At 35.2% G+C, this 22,116-nt stretch overlaps 1 long non-coding RNA gene across 1 annotated transcript in view; it reads right to left on the reverse strand.

The window, feature by feature from the left end:
* Positions 1-22,116, reverse strand: part of LOC123001432 (uncharacterized) — a 104,533-nt gene that overhangs the window by 5,114 nt on the left and 77,303 nt on the right. The window contains exons 2-3 of the long non-coding RNA XR_006410319.3: positions 19,301-19,377; positions 109-323 (exon numbers count right to left, since the gene is read on the reverse strand). This is a non-coding gene — a long non-coding RNA (uncharacterized LOC123001432). The remainder of the gene's footprint in view (positions 1-108; positions 324-19,300; positions 19,378-22,116) is intronic.

Here is a 22,116-nt window from a genome sequence, read left to right on the forward strand (position 1 = left end):
TGTTTTCATATTGACAACAGTTTTAGAAAGTCTGAGCATTCAGAGGTAGAGCTTCCTATGGATTCTGGAAGTTAAAGTGCACTTAAAAAAAAAAATCACCTCTCTTACCAGGTGTCCATGGCTCCAGCAGGAATTAGAAGTGGCCCTTTGGGGAAGCAGGAACTGATGGATTAGGTTCATCTGAAATTACTTGTGGCTGTAATAGATGCTGCTCTAATAATCAGGATGTCAGCCCCAGTGCTGGAGATGTTCCAGTTCTGTAATTACTTCGGCTTACCTCTTTCCTCCCTGAAGTTTCAAAGGAATTCTTTTCTCTGCCTTTTCTGGAAAGAAAATAAAGAAGCTAATAAGGCCACATTTGGTTAAAGCAATACTACAATAATCTAATAGATATTTACTGAAATTTTAAGAATAAAGTGACTATACAATTCCTTGTCAAAGATTTAATTATGTCTTTACTCATATAACAATAATGAGAAACGGACATATTCCAACCAATATAAAGTACACATAGGGATTTGAAATTTGGATTTAAAATGTTCTGTTTACAACATAATTTTGAGAAATATAATCAGCAAACACAATTTTAACTTTTCCTTCAGACAATAAGCCTGTATTTCACACAATTTTAATATGTTTAACTATTAACTCATAACTCTAAAGCTTAGATTGACATGTCCTTTAGAGTCATTTACCAGTGCCTTAAAAAATCTCATTGATGTTAGTGACAAAGTTGTTATAGTCTAACGGTGAATTAACAGATTTTAAACATTGTTGGAACATGGTCAATTAATTTTATTCCTCAATATGAAAATGACCCCAGATTTGAATGAGAGTTTTGATATTGCCCTACCCTATTCTTCTAAGGAACTGAGGACCTTAATAGTTGAATTATAAAAACAGTAGAAAAAAGAATAGTTGTTCAGGAACATAAAATTTTTTACATTTTGAGTTATTATCAATTTACCGAGTGGAAACCCAATATAGTTTAGCAATTAAAGTTATGCTTATTATATGTTATTTTTATTAACCTCCTGTTGTGACATCAATAAAACCATAGCAAGATTAATATCATAAAACTTTGCAAAAAGCAATTTTTTATGTTAACATAAATGTGACCATCTACAAATGAATGTGCTACTCTGCTACCATCTTATTCTTATAATGCTTGCTATTCTGAAAAAATTATTTCTTGCTACTAAACTTCTCAGCAATGTGACAAGTGCATTTTATAAATCATAAATTATAGAATAATTTGGGGAGCACTGCAACATTACTGCCTGAAGATCATTTGAAGGAATTTAGGAAGAAAGGTCATAGCTACAGAAGACTGGCTTTGGACCACTGTCTGTCACTATTGGGTTAAATATGTTTTTTCTCTGGTACATTGTTTGGTTGCATCCTAGCTCAAATATTTTGTTCCCAATGCAGAAGACTCAATAACACTATGTTTTTATTATTCTCTTGCATGTAGAACTTGAAATAGGAAGTAAAAATATTTCACGGATAACTCAATTTTCACCTAACAATGTCTATGCTTCCATTCACTTGGCATACCTGAATTATTTCTGAGGCAGAATTTCTGTGCCTTCAATTCATCTGTTTGTGAACATGCTGACTAACCCCGCACATCCATTGCTGTCAAATATCCAATAGATACTACAGAGTTTAATATTTGGGGTATTAATATGTACCTTAATAATCTAAAGCTGCCATTTTCAGATATGGGAATCAAGACTTTTACGAAAACAAGTTGGCCAAATTCAGAGCTAAATAGAGTCTATCAAAGGACATTGAGCAGATCTCTCAAAATTTTAAAGTAAAATAAATTTCATCAAAATGGTGATGTGGGAGATGAAGAAATATCTACATTATAGCAGAAGATCAAAACACATTAGATTTCTATTATGTATTAATAGTATGGATATATTTATACTACATAAAGTAAAATAACCTGTAGTAATAGCTCATTCACTTATTTATTCAAGAATGCAGCCTGTTTTACTCAGTGAAGTCTGGAGATACGAATGAGTATAATGTAATACACTGGTCACAGTCCACCTGCTATAAATCTTAACTCTGCCTACTACGGATAGTCATGTTTTAAGCTCCTGATGCTCAGGAGGCAGTTGAACTAGATCACTCTTCCAAGATCTGAGATATTATAATATCTAGAAGATAAATCTTCATTTATTTAAAATACATTAACACTTTAGACACAATGGGCCAATTTTATGTATTTGTTATGTCAACTTATCAACTGCTAGTAACTGGAAATACTTTATGCTTTCCTTCAGAGTAATTTAAAAAAAGTGTTCCCCCCATGTTTACTTTTCATTTTTTACTTTGCATATACCTGGAGTACAGAATGCACATTATGTATAGTAAATCTACTCACTAATTAAAAAAAATAATCATTTAGTCTCCTTAAATTTATGTGAAAATGCAAAGGACCTAGAAGAGTGAAAAATTTTTATAAAAGATGAAAAGTAAAAGGAGTAACACTACCTTATTTCAAGACTTATTATAATGGTACAATAATTAAGGCAGAAAGGAACTGATATACTGACCAATAAATAGGTCAACAGAACAAAATATAAAGATTTCAGGATCATTCTCACACACTAAAAAAAAAAGTTATAATAGACAAAAATGTTTAAAGGTACTTCTGTAGCTGAAACATTTTAATATCCATATACAAAAAACAAAATCCCCCTTAGATCCTTATTTTATACCATGTATGAAAACTAACTCAAAATGAATAATGGATCAAAATTAAAACCTATAACTATAAAATTTCCAGGAAAAAAAAAAAAAAAACAATGAGGGGTACCTGGGTGGCTCAGTCAGTTAAGTCTCTGACTTGTGATTTTGGCTCAGGTCAAAATCTAATGGATCAAGCTATGTATCTGTCCCCCCACCCCCACCTCCACCCCACTCAGCCCACTCAGTGAGGAGTCTGCTTGAGATTTTCTTCCTCTGCCCTTCCCCCTACCCACACGCACAGGCTCATAAATCTTTAAAAAAAGTCAATGAGAAAATTTTTGTAACTGTCATAGAAAACGTTTTTAAAGATATGATCCAAAAAAAAGATGATACCAAAAGAAAGGTCCATAAGAGAATAATAAATTGGACTTTATTAAAATTAAGTCCTTTGGAAAACACTGTAAAAATAATCAACAAAGTTGTTGACTGGGAGACAATTGTTACAAATTCTAGTTCTGACAAAGGATTATATCTAGAAATCTCAAAATTAGCCAGTTTAAAATAAATGGGTAAAAGATTTGAGCAAATCCTTTAAAGGGTTTAGCAGTCTCTTTAAAAGTTAAACTTTTCACAAGGTGTAGGTATTCCACAACTAAGATATACCCAAGATAATTGGAAACTTATGTCCCTATTAAGATTTGTGCATAAATAATCATAACAGCTTTACTTGTAATAACTAGATTCTAGATGCAAACCAAGTATTAATAAGTGAATTCATCAATGCATAAACAAAAGGTGTTTTATCTATAGAATTACTATCTAATAATAAAAATGAAGCAATTATTGGGTGAATTTTAAAATGATTATACTGAATGAATCAAATCGAGTATATTTTGTGATTCCACTGTATAAATACTGTTAGTAGAAAATGCAAATGGCTCTATAGAAAGTTTGTAAAAAGTCGACCAGTGGTGCCCTTGGGAATGGGGAAAGAAAGTTGGTCATGGAAGCAGGGAAGAGGGGAATTACAAGGGAACATGTAGAAACTTTGAGAATGATAAATATGTTTATCTTAATTGTAGATGGTTTCTTGGGCATATACATCTCTCAGACCATTATAAAATCGTAGACTTTAAATGTGTGCAATTATACTTCAATAGTCTTTAAAAATTTTATGTGAGGGGTGCTTGGGTGGCTCAGTCAGTTAAGCATTTGCCTTCAGTTCAGGTCATGATCACATGGTCCTGGGATCAAGCCCCAAATCAGGCTCCCTCTCCTCCTGGCTTGTGCTCTCTCTATCTCTGTCTCTCTCTCTGTCTCTCAAATAAATAAATAAAATCTTTAAAAAAATAAGCATAAAAAAATTTTACATGAGAAAGATTATTCAAATCCTTGCATGTGAGTTCCTTGCAATATTAGTAGTGAAAAATACACAATGGTGAAAAACTAGAGAAAATATTATATAAACACACATACACACACAGAGACATACACACACATACATATGTACACATTTAGGGAAATTAGTAATGCAAAATGAATGGAAAAGATTTGGGGTAAGGCTTAAAGTACAATATAAATATAAGGTAAAATGGAGATAGAATGGGAGAGGAAGACAGAAGTAGAAATACACATATGTAATTAGTACTATATTATGAATTTAAAATAGGAAAGCAATTTCATTAACCTCTTATTTGTTTTATTGGTATTTGGTCAATGCCTATGTAACTAAAGCCCATGCAAGGTCAAATAATATTGCTTATGGTCTCTAGAGTTCGGGCAGTTTTAATTGCACACTGGCAAACAAATATGTTTATGCTTTGCAGTGTGAGTAGTGTTTAAATAGAGAAAACATCTGGGGTATTATAAAATAAGCATAACTATAAAATTAATCAGCTGCCATTTTTAATTATTATAAGGCTGACTGACTATCTAAGAGCAGGGGATCTGTACTTATTCAGACATTGGCATTAAAATGTTTTAGGTATATTACATCATTCTGACACTAACAGTTTGCCTTATTAAAAAATATATTGTACTGTGAAGGAATACTGAGAAAGAATGGCCAAAGGCCAGTTTGTATACCTCCCTTTCTTTCTACCAGTTAATATTTCATTCTACATGTAACAGCTAAATGTTAAAGAGAACAAGTTTTTCTGGTTATTTTTATATGATGTGATATGGTATGATACATTAATTATAATTATATTCCCCCACCTAGAATATTCTCTTTGAAGCTTTTGTTTCTGGGCATTTCCCCCCAGACCTCTTTGCTTGTTCAAATTTTATATATTATTCAGTATTCAGCATAAGCATTATTTCTTCTAAAAACATTGCCAAATCCCTAGGCTGGCTTTACTTCTCCTTCTGTTTGTTAGATGTTATCTCCTTTTACCACTTCAGCTGTATGTAGTCTACTACAATGATTATCTGTTACCTCTTCTTTCTCCTCCACTGGGCCTACGTGGGCCAGTAACCATGAATCCTTCACCTGTATTCAAGTACATGCACTGAAACGTCTAATCATCTCACACATATTTGATTGAAATCATGGGGTACAATGCCCTTTCTTCCAAAGTCTCACTGAGAAAATACAGTGGAAAGATAAAATTTAAATAAATATATAGGATATCAATAATTAGGAAAGGTAAGATGACCAGTTACTTTGAAGAATTATGGAAATTAAAGAGCTCTTTCGTTCAAATCAACAGCAAAACTAAGCACAACCATATGTATCAGCAAGCTGACATAGAAGGGCTACTGAAGAAACGCATGTTGATCTTAGCAAGATATTTCCAGCCATTAGCTGGAGTGTGATGTATAGTATCCTAAGTGGTAACTCACTGGGCCAATTGTCTGCCTTCCGTACAAAAACAGCTCTATTTACAGTTTGGTCATAGGTTAAGAATAGCTAGTAAGACAAGTTCTCTACACAAAATAAAAAAAAATGTGTATGATGTTCCTAGAAAGTATGATAAAGCCACAAAGAAGAGCAAGATGATATTTTTGTTTTCTTTAGTCTATCCTAAGTGATATATATGGCTCAGACTGAAGCACATCCTACCCCGCTATCATAGCCAATACGTTTCCATTCCCATCTGCATTTCCTGCCAGAGAGACAGTGGTAGCTGTAAGGAAACCCCTTCATTTGTAATACTGATAATTTGTTATTACTATTACCAATCATTATTATTTATATGAATGGATAATGAATTATCACTAAATACATGAAAAAATGAAGAGGGAAAGCAGAGGTAACAAGTCAAATAAATAAACCAACTTTCATGAAAACAAATTAGAAGAAATTATATCTAGTTTATATAATCAGAAATTCCAGAAGAGTTTACATTTGTAAAACAAAAATAGGCTTCTCTGAATAAAACAACAGTTGTTCTTCCTTTCCATCTGTGTTATCATCATGAGATCTTGCCACTTTTTCTGTGCCTATAACAGTGCCTGGCAATACACGTACTAAGTTTTTCTGCCCATCTGTGCTTCTAAATTTAAGTTAGTTAAAAGAGTTAAGAAATACCCCACTAAGTTCTTCAACTGATAAAAAGTGGCAAAATCCACGCATGTAATATTCAACAAAGTACCCCATCCATCAAATATTAAGCACCTGTTGTATGTCAAATATCTTTCTAGGTTCTGAGAATCCATCAGTATAGGAGAAAAGAAATTATTTCCTTCAGGGAACTTACATTGTAGTGAGAGAAAACTGAAATTATCAAACAGTGATAAGTTCAAAGAATAAAAATAAGGTAGGTAATGGGAAAAGAGTAAGGTGGTGTATTCGGATTGTGTTCTGGGGGAAGATGTTTCTGATAATATCATAGTTAGCATCGACTTGAAAACAAAGATGTTGTGTACCATGAGTCAAGAGGTTTCTAGGCAGAAAGAACAGACAATGTAAAGATTGTAACAAAAATCATTTTCCTGTCATGTACAAAGAATAAGTTGCTGAGTGAGCAGTGGGGAGTGAAATAAGAGCTGAATCAGAGAGGCCACCAGGGAAGGATTGTGTAGTACCTCCTAGCTATTGGCTTTCGGAATCCACTGTGGTAGGGCAAGAGGAGAAGCAGGAAGAAGAGTCAGAAGGTCATGCAGTAATACTTTTGAAACCTGGAGCTCAGATTTTTGAAATATTGTGAAAGAAAAGTTGACAGAACTGGATGTGGTGTGTGAAAGAAAGGACTTAAAAATTAATGTTATTTGTCTGTCATTCTTTGGTGTAATACCTAGCTACACACTTTAAGTATTGAAACTGCCTTGGGTGAAAGTAGGGCAAGGAGGCAGGAGCAAGGATGTGACAATAAAGATAGCTAACATTTATTAAACACGCACTTTGTGCCAGAAAATTTCCAAGTGCTTTTTATGCATCATACCATTAAATATTCACCTTAATGCCCTGAGATAGATACTATCGATTACCACTGTTTTAGATAAAGCAACTCAGTCTTATATGATATATCCCAAGCCCTAAGATAATATACCGAGTAGTTTGTGGAGGAAGATGACATCAGACCAGCTGACTTCAAGTCCTAAACTCTTAAATAAAATTGTATCAAGGGATTACCCATCTGGTCATAAAATGCTAAATTAGGCACTTTACAAAGACACTCCTGTTTAATCATCAATAAGTGAATAGGAGTAAACCACTACTTAGTGAGGATATTAAATTTATCAAAAATCACAGAGACTTCAAACATTTATGATTACATTTTTGGTTTAAAGCAGCAGAGAGGATACTAATTGAACTGTTAAAGGAAATGAGACTTCATATTCAGAAGTTTCAGGAAATTCTGGCATAATTTGTTTTCTTGATTGCAAGAATTCTTGTAATAGTTTCATGATTATTGCTATAATCCCAAAGGAGTTTTAGCATCTAAAGTTCTTCAGACTTACTTAACCATACACTTACATTTAGAAATTCTGATTTTAAGTATTTTCTATCACATTTTTTTGTTATATGTACTTTAAGAATAATGATTGTTACCTAACAACTAGGTAAATGAAATTCCTTGGCCATTTTGATATCTCTGGGAAGAGAATTTGTAGACATTCTATAGAATTTTAACCACATCATTCTCCTTGGAAAGAAAAAGAGTCCAAGTTGACAGAGTGGAGAAGGAAAGTAAACTGGCTTTAATCCCCACCGTCAGTACCAAGTATACAACATGATCAAATGTACCATTCACTTCCTCTATGAGATAAGATTTGGGCATTTTCACTGACTCATCATTCTTATTAGTCAGCAAGTGGGTCACTCAATTACAAATATCTATCTTTATTATTTGCATGAACTCAAATATTCCTTGAAAAGTATCTCAAGCCCTGAAAGATAAGTCAATTATTGATGGAAATTGAGCTGTTGGTATCTTTAACAAACAACCATTTTGATTCTATAAGCCACAACAGACAAAAACACATTTATAAAAAATTTTTTGGTTGGTATTTATATTTGTGAGCTAGTAAGAATTCCACAGCTGATGAAAGAGATCTAGGATTGTTCAGCTACTAAAACAAGATGCTGATTTGTATCTACAACTAATTGATGTTAAGAATTGCTACACAATATATCAGGCTTTGCTGTTTACTTGCTGCGTGACATTATACAGGTGACTAATAATAATAGTGCTTACCTGATAAGGATTATTACAAAGATGATTGATGATGAAGGAAGAGGGAGAAGAGGAAGAAAAGGAGGAGGGGGAGGGGAATCGGAAGAGAACAAGAGGAGCAGCAGCAACTTAGAAGACTCCATGACACATAGTAAGTGGTATGAGTCCTAAATTTTGAAAATCATAATAATATACCACACTAATAATACACTATATGCAAAGTATAAATATTCAGAGTAGTTGTCTTCCAGATAATCTTTTTTTTAATCTGTAAACCTCTAAAAAGTATAGCAAATATTGAATGTTATCAATCCCTCACAACTGAGGAAAGCATAATGTATTGAGTAACTTTTCTAATCACAGTTTACTAGGAGCAAAGTACCAGTGGATGCTGTGAGAGAAGTAGTAACTCGATAATGGCTGTGCTTGGAATGTACCCCTACATACAGGCATCCGTTGTTGAAATTTTTAAATAGCTCCAGAATTTATTAAAAAAACAAAACAAAACAAAACAAAAACAGGCCACCTGGGTGGCACAGTGGTTAAGCGTCTGCCTTCGGCTCAGGGTGTGATACCAGCGTTCTGGGATCGAGCCCCACATCAGGCTCTTCTGCTATGAGCCTGCTTCTTCCTCTCCCACTCCCCCTGCTTGTGTTCCCTCTCTCACTGGCTGTCTCTATCCTGTCGAATAAATAAATAAAATCTTAAAAAAAAAAAAAAACCCTGCATTTAGAACACACACTCAATTGTTGATCTAAATTAGATATTCCTTAATGTAATAGCCCTTACTAAGTATGTATAGTAATTTAGAAAAAAATACATTGTCCATTTCTACTTAAAAAAAAGTACAGTTTTAGGATGCAGCGATAATAATATTGCTTGTGAATAGGATACTTATACCTTGAATCTAGCAGAAAGGCAAAAACACAAAAGGTGAGTGATAGTAGCCTAGTTTTGAATTTTATGGCTTGTGATTTGATTATGAAACTAGCAGTGCCCCCAGCATTGGATTATATAAAGTCACTTTCAAACGATGCATAATCTGGAGTCCCTTTGAAGTAGGAGTTAGAAATGTCATCAGTAGTTCTGTCACAGACATATGCCCTAATACCTGGTAGCAAGGTGAATGCATAGAAACAGGTTCTGACTCTGCTTATTACATGCTTTTGATTCCTTCTATTTTGAAGCAAAGGAATGAAATTGTTATAAAATTAAGAAATAAACTAGTGATACACTAGTGATGGTTTTAATTCATACATATCTGTATTTCTTTTTAAGTCTGAGAAGATAATTTAAGACATGAAAATACATAAAAACAATAGAATATCTCAGGAACTGAAATGAGACAAACTTCTTTTTGAAAAACAGTGTATCTATTGGTGTTTTTAGTGCACCATATTTCAAATTGGCTTCAGAATTTTCTCAAACTTAATATAATTCTCTCTAGATAGACAGACACATACATACACAGAAGCCTGACTGAGTTTCATTTAATGGTGATGGCTTCCAGTCTTTCCCTATGTTAAGAATTATAAACTGAACACAGCTAAAATATACCTAATTCCTATGGCACAGCAGCTTAAAGCTGTATTTTTAGCTTAGCCCCCAAGCATTACTTTTTAATATGGAATCCTACGGGACTTACAACAGTATTTTTCAAACTGTGAATTGACCCATTTATGGGTTCTGATGGAGTAGTGGGTCATAAGATCAAGTTAGAGGGCTAGGTAACAGTATTCATAAAATAAGAACAGAACAGCAGAATCAGAGTGCATAGCATATATAAGTACAGGTGCTGTCCCGTGAACACTTTGTTTCCTTTATGTGCATAGGTATGTGTAGGTGTGCGTATACACAAAGTTGTTGAACCATATTTATACTATGCATAGTAATTTAAAATTTTAATAGCAAATGTGTGAGAATCATGCATCTACTTCAAGGGTTTCATGTGCCCTAAAAACAGTCTTCAAAATTCTCTGGTTATGCACATTTCCTGAGGAAAAGTGCTTTGATCTGATGATCATGAAAATATTTTTTTAAAAACCTCAAAAGACGGGTGGAGAAGGGAAGATGGTAACAGAGTAGGAGGACCCTAGGCTTGCCTTATCCCATGAATACAACTAGGTAACTATCAAATCATCCTAAATACCAAAAATCTATCTTCAGACTGGCAGAAGAAACTCCACAACTAAAAGTAGAGAGGAGGCCACATCGAAGAAGGTAGGAAGTGCAGTGACACAGTTTGGGAGAGAAACAGAGCACAGCTACTGTGGTGGGGAGGCACCTGTGGTCCCAGAGAATAGTGAGAAACATGCTAACACATAGGGGAGCTTACAGGGCAAAAGAATCCCCACAACAATTGGTTTAGAAAGCAAGAGGGCTGAATTTCCTGAGTTCTTGTAAGCAGTGAGGCTTAAAGCCTAGAGTTCTAAAGGCCAGTGGGCTTGGCTCTGAGGGCACTGAGGCTGTTCTTGGAGAGAAGGCAGGGCAAACCAGCATCTGACACTCAGTACTTAACTTGCTTACATCAACCCCCCCTCCCCACTCTGGTGGAACCACCCTTCCCAATCATGCTTGCCTCAGTCCCAGCACCATAAGCCCCCTCCCACAGAAGACCACCCAAATCCATGCCAACACTGGGTCTCCCAACCTGAGACTTGTGTGAAGCCTCAGTTCTGGTGGCAGTAGCTAGAGCTCTCATTTGACAAGCAGAGCACAGCACACATAGTTAAAATTTCCCACATTCAGGCAAGGGACCAAACATAGCCCACAGAGCAAAGAGAGCCTCTGTTGAAACTGGCCTCAAGGATAAAATGGCCAGGACACAACAGCAGAGCACATGCAGCACGTATGAGAGGTACTCCCTGAAGTGCCAGGTCCTAGGGAACAGGGGACACTATATACAGCAGGGTATCCCAGAAACTCTTCTTCATGAGGTCATTACCCTCAGCATAGGAGATATAACTGACTTTCCTAACAGAAAATAGGCACAGAGATAGAAAGATGAGAAGATACTTATTCCAAATGAAAGAACAGGAAATATCTTCAGCCAAGAATACTCTATCCAGCAAAGCCATCTTCAAAATGTAAAGAGCTATAACAAGTTTCCCAGACACATAATAACTAAAGGAGTTCGTGACCACTATACTAGACCTGCAAAAAATATTAAGGGGGACTCTTTGAGTGGAAGGAAAGACCAAAGGTGATACTAAGAATGTAGGAAACACAAAAGGAGTAAAAATGAGTATTTTTGTAAAGTATCAGTCATGAAACACACAAAATAAAAGGTTATAAAACATGCACCATATGCCTGAAATGTGGGGAGGAGAGGAGAAAAGAATGGTTTCAAATGTAAATGAACATCAATTTAGTATACATATTTCTTTCAAGTGCACAAGGAACATTTTCCAGAATAGATCACATATTAGACCACAAAACAAGCCTCAACCAATTCAAAAGATTGACGTCATATCGTTCATCTTTTCTGATCACAATGCTATGAAACTGGAAGTCAACCACAAGAAAAAATCTGGAAACAAATGAAAATATAAACATAACGGGTCAAAACCTTTGGGATGCAGCAAAAGTGGTTCTAAGAGGGAAGTTTGTAATAATACAGGCCTAACTCAGGAAGCAAGAAAAATCTCAAACAACCTAACCTTAAAGCTAAAGGAACTAGAAAGAGAACTAACACAACCTAAAACCAGCAGGAGGAAGGAAATAACAAGATTAAAAAAAAAATACATGATATAGAAACTAAAAAAAACCCAAAAACAATAGAACAGATCAATGAAACCAGGAGCTGGTTATCTGAGAAATAAATAAAATTGGTAAACCCCTAGCCAGACTTATCAAGAGAAAAAGGACTCAAATAAATAAAATAAAAAATGAGAGAGGAGAAATAACAAACACCACAGAAATACAAACAATTGTAAGAGAATATTATGAAAAACTGTCTGTCAAGATATTGGACAAAAAGAAAAAATGGATAAATTCCTAGAGGCATATAAACTACCAGAACTGAAACAGGAATAGAAAGTGTGAACAGACCAGTTACCAGCAAAGAAACTGAAATCAGTAATAAAAAAAAAATTCCCAACAGACAAAAGACCAGGACCAGATGGCTTCACAGGTGAATTTTACCAAACATTTAAAGAAGAGTTAATACTTATCCTTCTCAAACTATTCCAAAAAATAAAAAAGGAAGGAGAACTAACATTCATTCTTTGAGGCCAGCATTACCCTGATCCCAAAAACAGATAAAGACTCCCCTAAAAAAGAGAACTACAGGCTGATATCCCTGATGAAGATAGATGCAAAAATCCTTAACAAAATGCTAGTAAACTGAATCCAACAATACATTAAAAAAAAAAAAAAAAACAAACACCACAATCAAGTGGGACTTATTACTGGTTTGCAAGTTTGGTTCAATGTTGGCAAATCATTTAACATGATACATCACATCAATAAGAGAAAGGATAAGATGCACATAATCATTTTAATAGATACAGAAAAAGCATACGATAAAGTACAACATCCATTCATGATAAAAACCATCGACAAAGTCGGTTTAAAGGGAATATACCGCAACATAATAAAGGCCATATATGAAAAAGGCAGAGCTAGCAGAATCCTTAATGGAGAAAAACTGAGAGCTTTTCTCCTACGGTCAGGAACAACACAAAATGTCCACTCTCACCACTTTTATTCAGCATAGTACTGGAAATCATAGTCACAGGAGTCAGACGGCAAAGTAGAAATTAAGGGCATCAATCAGTAAGGAAGAAGTAAAGCTTTTACTATTTGCAGATGACATGATAATATATATAGAAAATCTGAAAGACCACCAAAAAACTGCCGGTAGGAATGCAAACTGGTACAGTCACTGTGGAACACAGTGTGGAGCTTCCTTAAAAAGTTAAAAATAGAACTACCCTATGATCCAGCCATTACACTACTGGGTATTTACCCCAAAATACAAGAACACTAATTCAAAGGGATATATGCACCCCTTTGTTTATTGCAGCATTATTTACAATAGTCAAGATATAGAAGCAGTCCAAGTGTCCATCGATTGATGAGTGGATAAAAAGATGTGGTATACACATATGATGGAATATTATTCAGCCATAAAAAAACAATGAAATTTTTCCATTTGCAATGACATGGATGGAGATGTAGAGTACAATGCTAAGTGAAGTAAGTCAGAGAAAAACAAATACCATATAGATTTCCCTCGTATGTGGAATTTAAGAAACAAAACAAATGAGCAAAGAGGGGAAAAAGAGAGAAGCAAACCAAGAAACAGATCTACAGAGAACAAACTGATGGTTTCTAGATGGGAGGTGGGTGTGGGGGTAGGGGAAATAAGCGATGGGGATTAAGGAGTACATTTGTTGTGATGAGCACTGGTTGAAATATGGAAATATGAAATATGGATATATGGAACTGTAATTAAAATTTTTTTTTAAAAGCTCAAAAGACATTTATTTTCACTCTAAAGCAAACTTTATTATATTGGTAATTTGGGAATATATATACTTTAAAATCTGAAAATAAATATAATTTATGTTTATGTATTTATTTTACAAAGAGATATAACATAAACAATGGCTTATATGTCTCCAATTTAAATTTAGGTTCTAAATTTTTAGGTTCTAATTTTTTGTTTACATACAAAATTTATGTTCCTAAAAATGAAAGTACCTATAAAGATGCAAATAAAGTACATTCTGTATTTCAGTTTACCTAAAATGGTTTATATCTTCTTGAAACAACTATTTTGTGTGTTAATTTTTTCTATTTCTAGGTTTAAGATAATAAATATATACATACTAAGTACATAATGAGATGGTGGCTAATAGAGAGAGGTAGGGGAAAGAGAAGTGAAAGATTACTAAAGATCTAATAATGACCTAGAAAAAAAATAACACGTTATGAACAATAATTCTGTGCCACCTGCAGAGAACTTTTATCACTATGTTTTTCAGCATATAGACAGTGTTAGGATAATATTATTTAAATTTTGCAAATAAGGGAAGTGAGGATTAATGTGGTTAAGATTTTTTTGCCATGGATCACAAAATCAGTAAATGTTGGATCTTGAATTTTAATACAGCTCCGACTCCAAATCTACCTCAATCTGTAATTGAGCACAGGATAATGAAAGAGGAAGTAAGAATTCTCAGTTCCACTTCTTACTTGCAGGTAACTTTAGGATGTGGAGTATTGACTCCCTCTTCCCTAATACCATCTCACTCTGTGGACTAAATTGGATGTTAGATTATTGCAGAAAATAGGCAGCCCTGTGTAAGGGGAAATTGCCTTCTTTATTTAATTGCTCCACCCAATTTATTTTAGTACATCAAAGTTCCAATGAGCCAGGGTCATTAGGCAGCATTTGTTAATAAGAGGGACAGAATGTCACTGGGAGAAGTATACATAAATAAGCAAATGCTCAATTGTAACATGAATTTTGGGTAATAGCATTATGAGTGGCTTGGGCAGACATCATCACTAGAGTAACATTTAACACAGATATTATAAGAATATATGTGGCAAGGATCAGATCTAAGTTAAGACGTCAAACTCGAGGAATAGTAGATGGTGTGATACCCTTCCCAGATCCCCATTCAAGACTGAAGGGCTTATTTCTCCAGCTGCTATGAGTGCTGCTGTGTGATGGCTCTCAACTGCTAGCCCCCTCTGGAAATTGTCCTATATTTGAGAGACTGCCTTACTTTTCTATGGGCAGCCTGCATTCAAGAAGTTGTAGATTCCACAGCATAAAGGCCCGGTCCTCTTGCTGTAACACAGACTCATTTAAAGGGTACACCTAGCTTTAGAAACCCCTTCTCCAATATATGGCCACCTGAGGCTTTCGTCGAGACTGTATTGCAGCCTGATCTGTTTCTCTGCCAAACACTGCTGCTTCTTTCCCTCTCTTTCTATAGCAAAGATCTCCAAAACACTCCCTAACAAACTTCCTACAGTGTACATTCTACTCTGCAGTCTGTTTTCTGGGGAAACCAGGCTTCAAAAAGATCCACAATAATCTGAGTCTATATCCATTGTCAGCTGTCAAGAAACCCATAGAGATTAAGGGAGCAAGGCTAATTGGCCACATGATTAGACAGATGGTCACACTCATTCAAAGATCAAAAAGACAGAGGTATGGGGCAACAAGTAGTCCAAGAGAAAAAGAAGCTCTGTGAGTGATCAAGTCTATTCAGATGAGGCCTCCTGTGGCAGGGAGGAAAATGGCCCACAAAGCTGTGCACATTCTAATCCTCATCCACAGAACCGGTGTGTATGTTACCTTACATGACAAAAGGGACTTTGCAGATATGATTAAAGTTAAGGATCTTGAGATGAAAAGATTGTCCTAGATAGCCAGGATCAAATCTAATCACAGGTATCATTAAAAGGAGACAATCTTTCCCAGCTACAGTCAGAAAAAAAAAAAGATGTGACAATGGTCAGAGAGATGCCATATTGCTAGGTTCAGATGAATGAAAGGGGTCAATAGCTGAGAAATGTGGTTAGCCATCAAAAGCTAGGAAAGATGAGGAATCAGATTTTCCCCTAGAGTTCACAAAGGACATAGCTGTGCTGGTAAACTAAGACCATTAAGGCCCGTGCTACAATTCTAACCTACAGATCTGTGAGATCATAAATCTGCAATGTTTAAATCACTATTTTTTTGGTACTCTGTTATAGCAGCAATATTAAACTAATATATATTCAGGACCAGAGTGAGATGCTGCTGTAACCAATATCGAAAAACGTAAAAATGGCTTTGTAATTGGGCTATCGGAAGAGACTGGAAAAATTTTGAGGAGAATAGAAGAAGGCTAGATTTCCTTGAACAAACAGGAAAAACACTGATGTAAACTACCCTTAGTGAGGACTCTGAAAAAAGCAAGGAACAGGTCTGAGAAAACATAATTCACCTTAGAGAATCCAAAATCATTGTCAACAGACTGTTAGTAAAAATATGGAGATTAAAGGAACAGCTCGTAAAGGCTGAGAAAAAAAGGGGGAACATGTTACTGGAAAGTAGAAGGAAAAAAATCATTGCTCCAGAATGGCAGATGCTTAGCAGAATTGAGTCCTTCTGATATGTGGAGAGCAGAAGTAGTAAATGATGAAATTGTACATTTAACTACGGAGATGTCTAAACAGAGTGTTGAGGATGAAGCCTGGTTTCTTGCTGCTTATAGTAAAATGGTAGAAGGAAAAGATAAACTGAGCAAGAATTATTAAACAGAGAAAAAACAAAAAAAAAATTAAACAACAACAGTCTTGGGTAATCCTGGAAATTCTCAGACTAGTCAGACTGAAAAAGAAAAAACACTCAAATTAAGAGATTCACCCCTAGTAAATCACGATTCAGAGGAAAAAGCCAGCTATGGGGCTGTATCACTTTTTGCTAATACCTCAGAAAAGCAAAATGTCATGATAGTAATATTCTATCATACCAATGGCTCTTTGAGGACATTAAAGTATTATCTCACATATAACCTCAAACTAACTGGAGAGCATCTAGGAAGCACTAGCATTATCCTTAGGCCATTTCCACAAAAGCCAAACACAGAGATGGGATTATCTAGAAAAGGTCTGTGGAAGATCTTATCTAATGGAGTGAATACCATGACATGCACAGGAGACCCACAAGAGTCTTCAGAATTTTAATGAGTAAAAACACTGCTGGCGGGGAACTGAAAGGAATAGAGAGACTATAAAAACTAAATAAAGTTGATGGAACCACACATTTCTATAGAAAGGAAATAGGCTGATAAGACTACCCAGGTGCAAAACACATACAACCATTCATGAGAAATGAAGGATGCCTCAGAAGGCAGAACTGAGAGCCCAAGTATTTGAGCCACCTAGGATTAATCCCAGGATTTGAAATCTAATGGAATTTTTCCACCTAGGATTAATCCCAGGATTTGAAATCTAATGGAATTTTTCCACCAGGATTTTGAAATTTCTTGGACCCACTGACACTTTTCCGTTCTTTTTTTGACTTTCTTGAACCAGAATTTCTGTAACTGTTATCTTATGCGTGCTCTATGACAATATCCATAGGAATGGATGACTTGCCTCTTTAGTTCCATAAATCCATAGATGGAGAGGATGCCCCAGAAGAGATTATTCGAGAGCATTACCCATCTCTAATTTCAATGATTTACTGGATGAGTTTTAGACTTGTGAGCTAATGAGATTTAGGTAAGGTTTTGAATTTTGAATTGATGCTATAATGGGTTGACACTTTTTAGTATGTTGTGGTCAGGTTAATATATTTTTTATGTGGAAGACTGTGAAGCTTTGTAGGGTAGAATGTAGACTGTGATAGACAGAAAAATGGATCCCTAAATATGTCGTATCTTAGTCACTGGAACCTATAACATGTTACCTTACATGGCAAAAGGATCCTTGTAGATACGATTAAATATCTTGGGATGGGAAATCATACTAGATTATCTAGAGGAGTCCCATCTAATCATATGAGTCCTTAAAAGACCCTTTCTTGGCTAAGGTCAGAGTCAGAGGGAGCTGTGACTTCAGAAGAATGATCAGAGAGATGCAACATGGCTGACTTTGAAGATGGAAGAAGGGGGCCCAAAACAATGAATGTATGTGGCCACTGACCACTGGGAAAAGAAAAGAAAATGGCATCTCCATTAGAGCCTCGAGGAAGGAACACAGCTTTGGTGACACACTGATTTTAGCCCAGTGATGTCTGTGTTGGACTTGTCACCTACAAAACTATAAAATAACAAATTTATGTTGTTCTAAACCATGAATTTTGTCTAATTTTTTATTGCAGCAATAGACACATAATACAGTCCCTTTAACTGTTGCCCGCTATAGTACTTGAGACACCAGTGAGAGGAGTTAAAAGCTTAAGTTTGACAGTTGAAAATACGGTAATGAATAAGAGATAGAAGTCAATATGGTCTCTTCCTTGAGGTATCTTCTCTATGATATTTGGAACAGGGAAAAAAAAAGGCCTACTTATGAAAATGTGAATTAATGTTTATGTATAGATAATCTTAAATTCAGACACTTAGATATATGTTACAAATGTTCCATCTCACTTCTGACCTAAAATTATGCCAAGAAATTTGGGGGTACTTATTTGCATGGACAAAGAGCTTATATTCACTTTCATTATTTTATATTTTTCTTTGTATATGGAGCATGAATGGGTTTATCTTGTCTTTTCATAGTACCAGGTACTTCCCTGACTATAATTATAAAGCTTTTCTTTTTGAATATTTTTCTTTTCACTAAATTCAAAAGAAATTGCTTCTTTTATCTCCTCTGATTTGACTGAAACACTTCCTATTGTGAAAATGCTGACAGACCAGTTCTCCAGAAAGAACAATGTCACATTTTCTTATTTTGGGGAAAATGCTTGTAGAGAGTAGGGTTTCACTGTTGTGAAATTAATTGTTCTGATGTAACAGAACAGAATGGTTCTGAACAGACAGAATTAAGAAGTTTCAAACAGTATAAAATGTGTACCTAACCCAGGTTGCCGGAAATATTTGGTGCATACACTGAGTTTGTAAGACAATTTGAATGCATCGTGTATGTAGAAATGCAGGATAAGCGGTATGTTTATGTATGTAGAAAAGTAAGAAAACACGCTATTTAAAGGAGAATTTTCCAGTCTTTACGGTGAAGTGAAATGTCCTTTAATTTCTCCCATGATTCACTGACGCTTCATGGGCTGCAGTCAACTACAATCTCTTTCTGTGCTAGTTTGTGTTGATCATTTTCCTTTTCTTTTCCAATCTTTTGCCATAAGATCTTTAGTATTTTTTTTTCAAATAGAATATGTACGGATTCACTTCCCTGAACACACACATGTACACACAAATTTGATGCTAGTTTGACTAGCTATAGAATTTTTAGCTAAAATTATCTTTCTCGGAATTTTCAAGGAAATTTAACATTACCTTTTATCTTCATATGTCGGTGACTGGAAGTCATGCCAATGACTTGCATTCATTTGTAGGAAACCAATTTCATCTCCCTGTAAGTAACATCATTGTCAATCATTATCAAGATCATATATCTGAAATATACATGTGCACGTTATTTTTACTTCTGTTTGTAACAAAGTGGATTTGTTTATTTTGCAAGCATAAAATTGCTAAGAGGTTTTAGATTAGGAAAATACTCTTCTATCATATTATTGCTAACTGTTTCTTTGGTGGACTAATGCTCCATATCTCTAAATGTTTTCATATTTTTCACTGTTTTCTCCTTGTTTTAGATTCTACGGGATTCCCCACCCCCGCCCAACACTTTGTGATTACTAATTAAGTACATAGCTGCATTCATCCTATTAATTAGCCATTCTATTGTTTTGTAATTTTATTTTTAATTCTTGATAAATCTTCATTGTACTTTATTTGTATCATAGAGATAATGACTATTCATATCTTTCTAAGAATATGAACTAGAGTTTTCTTAAAGTTTTACTTTATACCCCCACATCAGATTTTCTGCATCAGATTGCACATCTTGTTCCTTTTTCAAATAGGTGTTTGTTTTCACTTTTCTAAATTGTCAGGTGATCAGAGTTGTTTCTTACATTTTTGAATGGAGAATCAGGTGGGTCAAGTAGAAATACTTGGTATGTGTTTTCCTTGCAGGTATATAGGCCTATATTCCCAATTGTTCCCTCCTTTAAATGAACATTAACAGCACATTCTATTAAAGTAGTTTTTAAGTTTGAAGTATGTGGCAAATAACAGATTTTTCTTCACTATTTTATGAGGCAGACAAAGTAGGCACCCACTAATTTCCAAAATAAGAAGGTGACAGTATTTCAGCAAATTTCTTTTATGGCTAGAATCTTTCTTTTTCTTTTCATTTGGGAACTGCAGTTATAGTCTCTTTTTCTTCAGATCCTAATTCCCACACATAAGATCTTCTAGGTAGAGATTAGGCTCACTTTAGAAAGAAAATGTTCCTGGGATAGTAAGTTAGCTTTTAAGAATAGGATATTTTTTGTCTATACTACCCAAGGCAATTTACAATTTAATGCAATCCCTATCAAAATATCAACAGCTTTTTTTTTCCCCACAGAGCTAGAACAAACAATCCTAAAATTTGTATGGAACCACAAAAGATACCGAATAGCCAAAGCAATCTTGAAAAAGAAGAGCAAAGCTAGAGGCATCACAATTCTGGACTTCAAGTTTTACTACAAAGCTGTAGGCATCAAGACAGTATGGTACTGGCACAAAAACAGACATATAGATCAATGGAACAGAATAGAAAACCTGGAAATGGACCCACAACTTTGTGGACAACTAATCTTTGACAAAACAGGAAAGAGTATCTAATGGAAAAAAAGACAATCTCCTTAACAAATGGTGTCGGGAAAACTTGACAGCAGCATTCAGAAGAATGAAACTGGATCACTTTCTTACACCATACCCAAAAATAAATTCAAAAGGGATGAAAGACCTAAATGTGAGACTGGAAACCATCAAAATTCTAAAGGAGAACGCTGGCAGCAACCTGTTTGACCTCAGCCATAACAATTTCTTACTAGACACATTGCTGGGGTCAAGGGAAACAAAAGCAAATATGAACTATTGGGACTTCATCAAGATAAAAAGCTTCTGCAGCCTTGGAATGGGAGAAGATATTTGCAAATGACACTAAAGGGTTAGTATCCAAAATCTATAAAAAACTTATCAAACTCAACACCGAAAAACAAATAATTCAGTTAAGAGTGGGCAGAAGAGATGAATAGACATTTTTCCAAAGAAGACTTACAAATGGCTAACAGACACATGAAAAGATGCTAATCATCACTCATCATCAGGGAAATACAAATCAAAACCATAATGAGATACCACCTCACACCTCACAGAATGGCTGCAATTAAGAACACAGGAGACAACAGCTGTTGGTGAGGATACAGAGAAAGAGGAACCCCCTCGCACTGTTAGTAGGAATGCAAACTGGTACAAGCACTCTGGAGAACAGTGTGGAGGTTCCTTAAAAAGCTAAAAACAGAACTACTCTACCATCCAGCAATTGCACTACTAGGTATTTACCGAAAGGATACAGAAATATACATTCAAAGGACTACATGTACTCCGATGTTTATAGCAGCATTATCAACAATAACCAAACTATGGAAAAAGCCCAAATTCCCATCTACTGACAAATAGATAATGAAGATGTGGTGCATATTTATACAATGGAATACTACTCAGCCATGAAAAAAATGAAATCTTGGGGCACCTGGGTGGCTCAGTCAGTTAAGCAGCTACATTCAGCTCAGGTCATGATCCAAGGGGCCTTCTCCCTCTCCCTCTCCCTGCCACTCTGACTGCTTGTGCTCTGTCAAATAAATAAATAAAATCTTTAAAAAAATGAAATCTTGCCGTTTGCAGTGACATGGATGGAACTGGAGGGTATTATGTTAAGCAAAATAAGTCAATCATAGACAACTGTCATATGATCTCACTCATATGTGGAATTTAAGAAACAAAACAGGATCATAGGCGGAGGGAGGTAAAAATAAAAAAAAAAGATGAAATCAGAGAGGGAGAGAAACAATAAGACACACAGACATAGGAAACAAACTGAGGATTGCTAGAGGGAAGGGAGCAGAGGGAATGGGGTAACTGGGTGATGGACATTAAGGAGGGCACGTGATGTAATGAGCACTGGGTATTATATAAGACTGATTAAATCACTGAACTCTGTCTCTGAAACTAACAATACAGTATATGTTAATTGAATT

This window comes from Ursus arctos, unplaced genomic scaffold, assembly GCF_023065955.2.
Source record: "Ursus arctos isolate Adak ecotype North America unplaced genomic scaffold, UrsArc2.0 scaffold_18, whole genome shotgun sequence".
Classification (NCBI taxonomy): Eukaryota; Metazoa; Chordata; class Mammalia; order Carnivora; family Ursidae; genus Ursus; species Ursus arctos.